The 4,007-nt window shown below is 34.9% G+C and overlaps 1 long non-coding RNA gene across 1 annotated transcript; it reads left to right on the forward strand.

Moving 5' to 3' along the window:
• The first annotated feature begins 963 nt into the window (after positions 1–963).
• On the forward strand, positions 964–2,945 carry LOC308390674. Its single transcript, XR_013970471.1, has 3 exons — positions 964–1,193; positions 2,097–2,183; positions 2,542–2,945. It is a non-coding gene; the product is annotated as an uncharacterized lncRNA (long non-coding RNA).
• Positions 2,946–4,007: the final 1,062 nt, after the last annotated feature.

The raw sequence follows: 4,007 nt of genomic DNA on the forward strand, positions 1-4,007 counted from the left end.
TTATGTTTTATGAACAATTTGATGTTTTGATAATAACTAATAACTCCTTTCAATGTCACTGATAGTTTTAAAGACATTACTATTAAAATGTATAAATTACACTTGAAAGCTGTACACTAGTTGATTGTCAGTGTTTGTAAGTTTTTCAAGCTTTCTCTTTCTTGAAAGCTACTTCATTTTCCATGTCGAATGGCTATGTTGCAACACAACAGAGAGGAGAAGCTGAAATATATTTTTTCATATTTATGTATTCTTCTCATTCTCTAGTTGTTCTATTAAGATTCCTGTATTTTGTTGATATAAACCTAAACACTATGCTATTGCACTGCCAATGTATTAAACAGAAGCTCAATATGAACAGTAAGGAACAAGACTTGCCGTTAATCCTTAGAGCTATGGAAGATTTGTGTAGATAACTCGTGCTGGTTTTTCACCAGAATGAACTATTCTTCTTTGTTTGTCATTGACATCAATGAAGATGCTAAATAACAGTCTTTTGCTACCAAATTGATTTAACCTTCGTTGTGTCTATTCGTTGTGGGCCTTTCAATGATCTCGCAGTTTGGCAGATTCAGCCTGATTAACTGACAGAAAAACACAGAGACCACACGATAAACTCCACTGCCAATTATTCCAACAGTCTTTCACCATTCTCTGATACTGTACTTCTGAAGGAACTTTGGCTTATGCTGCTTTTTCATTTGACTGTTTTGGTTTTACGATATTTCTGCTAATTTCTTATGATTTGACAGCATCAGGTACTTGCTAAGCTTTCTTACTTTTATATGCTGTCACCCACTGGGACTGTGACCTAAAGTGACCCAAAAGTGGCATGTTTTAGGTCACTTTGGGTAATTGTTAATTCAGAATTAGGTGTGGTGAGACAGTTGGTGGCAGAGACTATCAATGGCTGTCTTTTGTTTTCATGTGTGAAGGGCAAGCAAGGGGGGGGCAAGTGACACTGTTGAAAAGGTTAGACTGAGACAAAAGATCATTTGAAGTTTTTTGAATGTCCCTCATGATTTCAATAAATACCTGTGCTACTGGTTTTTAAGCCACTTTGCTTTTAGCAAACGAGAAGAGGAGAGCTTTGGATTTTAACATTCTGAGGATTCGAGGACATTATTTTAGACCACTATAACAAACATCACAAGAGATTATTTTTGAAAAACCCTGCCCTTGTGCAATTCTTGGTAAGTTTTATTTGTTGTAAATTGAATTTTATTTTTGGTGTAAAACCACATTTTAAATTTCAGTAACAGAATTTACTTTGTATTTAAGTTATTTTTTTATTGTTTGTGGGAGGGGTACTGGTGAAAAGTCTTTGGTTTGGTTTTCTGTTTTAGTGAATTTGGGCCATTAAGCCATTTTGTGGTCTTTTTTGAAAGACTGAAATCTGTGAAAGCTAGGCCGGGTAATTAGCCACTGATTTCTTATTACAAGTAAAGCACAACATGAATATAATGAAATACATGAAGTGTGGAACATTTTTGGCTGGTTTATGTGTGTTTAGCAGATTTTAAGCAGTTTAGTAACTGCTATTTCAATCATGCTTGTTTCTGCTGTCTTTGGTAGTTTTAGAAATGGTTTATATGACCATTTAGCTAAAATTATAAGGCTTCTGTGGATACTACGTGATATTTGCATGAAAGGTGTGATACATGGAGGTTTTTGCATAACTCTTGAGCCACAGTACTGGTGGCTATAGAGCGTAAGAGGATAATTGTAATTTTTCACATAGCTGTGATTTGTTGTGCGTTCAATCCTTTTCTTTAAGCAAATTTGAGCAGCAGACAGCAAGAGTTGGTGAGCATTATCTTAATGTCATACATTGACTAATTTACACCTTCATTCTGGATGTGTAAAGCGCTTTGGGGTCCTTAGGGACTAGTAAAGCGATATAGAAATACAGGCCATTTACCATTTATATATATGTTTTGTGTTTTTTGAATGAATGTAATTGCATTACTGATCATTATTGTGAACTAACTACATGTTTATGTGTAAGTAAAGTCTCTTTGATGCTCTCATGTTTGTATATTGTTTGAATGTTGTGTAAAATGTAACTAATTAACCTCATACTTTATCATAAATAGAGAATGGCATATGCTTCCCCAACGAAGTTTGCTGGGATTAATGATCCTGAAGTTGAATCATTGCGTCAAGAATTTCAACTATCAACTGTAAGTAACAAATATTTCTTAAATTTTATTTATAGTGTAGAAAAATTTGTTTTTACGCTACATTACCTGTTACAGAGCTGGGCAGGATGCTGTGTTTAGTGTTTCTTGTGTTTGTTTGTTTGTTTGTTTGCTCTTTCATATAAGTCACTGTTAACCCTTGTGCCATACTGGGGCCTTTTTGGGTCCCCAGGGTGATCAACGTAAGTTTTTTAAAGGATGGCACAAGGTTAAGCTGAGACTTTTATACAGCTGTTGTTGTGATCTGGCACTACAAACATTACATTGTAGCGGCAGCATAGATTGAAGCGAATAACTGTTTTCTAATTTTGTTATGATCCAAAATATTTTGTAATTTCAGTATGCCTGCTTGGACCCAGGGGTCAGCAGAGAGGATCTATATACAAGGTGCTTGCAACTTCATGCCAAGGCAATGGACCTCTTGGTTCGGCAGGTGCGGCTCAGGCGTGCAGCCGAAAGAAAGATTTCTGTTTTAAAAGAACAGCTGGATGCTGAAAAAGAAATGCTGAATAACACTGCCCAGGAGCTGGATGCATTGCAAGCTTCGATTACATTCGCACGTGATGGTAAGTCTTAATGTATTGTTTGGATGGTATAAACAGTGAATGTTGGCTTCAGTGTCTTATTTTAAGAAATGGGACTTAGAAAAAATACTCTATGAATTACTATTGAACGACTGTCTACATACAAATAAACATGAATGCGAATTATTTATTTTAGTTTATGATAAATCATTTGGAGAAAATATTAAATCCATGATTAGTATCATGTTTTGTTTTCTTCATTTGTGATTTTATAAGGATTAGATATATGCAAATGTCTGTTTTACCCATGTATATTTGTTAAAGTTGTTTATAAATACTAACTGTCAAAAAATATTATTTGTTTTTGTTTTGTTCAGATGTGACAGAGGCCACCACTCAGACAGACGAAGACTTGTGACAGATGTTTTATAATAATGCTAAGTTTTCTTAGATTAATATATTTTTTCACATTTGACCCAAAGTGGCATGTTTTAGGTCACTTTGGGTAATTTTTAATTCAGAAATAGGTGTGGTGAGACAGTTAGTGGTAGAGACTATCAATGGCTGTCTTTTGTTTTCATGTGTGAAGGGGAAGCGGGGGGGGGGAGAAGCTGTTAAAACTGTCTATTGAGAAGGTCAAGATGTGGACTACAGATGTGGAAATTAGTGCCCTGCCGATTAAAGCTTTTAACTACTAAAGGGGAAAAAAGGTCTTGACTACTGTTTGTTGTGTTTCCAGACTGTTTTTAATTAAAACATGAAAGCAACTTTGCTGTCCATTTTGACAGCTTCTTTTAGTTTGACTGCAAGTATCCTCTGTAGTTGAATGAAGTTTACCCTGACATGCCCTGGCATGCCCGAGACTCTGGAATAATCTTCATTGATTGTGTTTTTTAAATTATGTTGACATATTGTATTTCTCATACATATTGACATATTGGCATATATCACGGCTAATCCATGTAATTAGAGCTCATCCAGATATTGGCTTCATTTTTATATAATAGGAAGAAATTGAGTAATGCTGCTTAATTGTTGTAATAATTATTGGTTATTTTGTTTAAAGCCAACAACAAACAACCAGTGATGTAGAAAAGTATAACCCCTCACCTTTCCCCCTTTGTTTTTGTGTTGTTCAGATGTGACAGAGGCCACCACTCAGACAGACGAAGACTTGTGACAGATGTTTTATAATAATGCTAAGTTTTCTTAGATTAATATATTTTTTCACATTTGACCCAAAGTGGCATGTTTTAGGTCACTTTGGGTAATTTTTAATTCA

The sequence above is a fragment of the Rhamphochromis sp. 'chilingali' genome, assembly GCF_963969265.1.
Source record: "Rhamphochromis sp. 'chilingali' genome assembly, chromosome: 22".
Classification (NCBI taxonomy): domain Eukaryota; kingdom Metazoa; phylum Chordata; class Actinopteri; order Cichliformes; family Cichlidae; genus Rhamphochromis; species Rhamphochromis sp. 'chilingali'.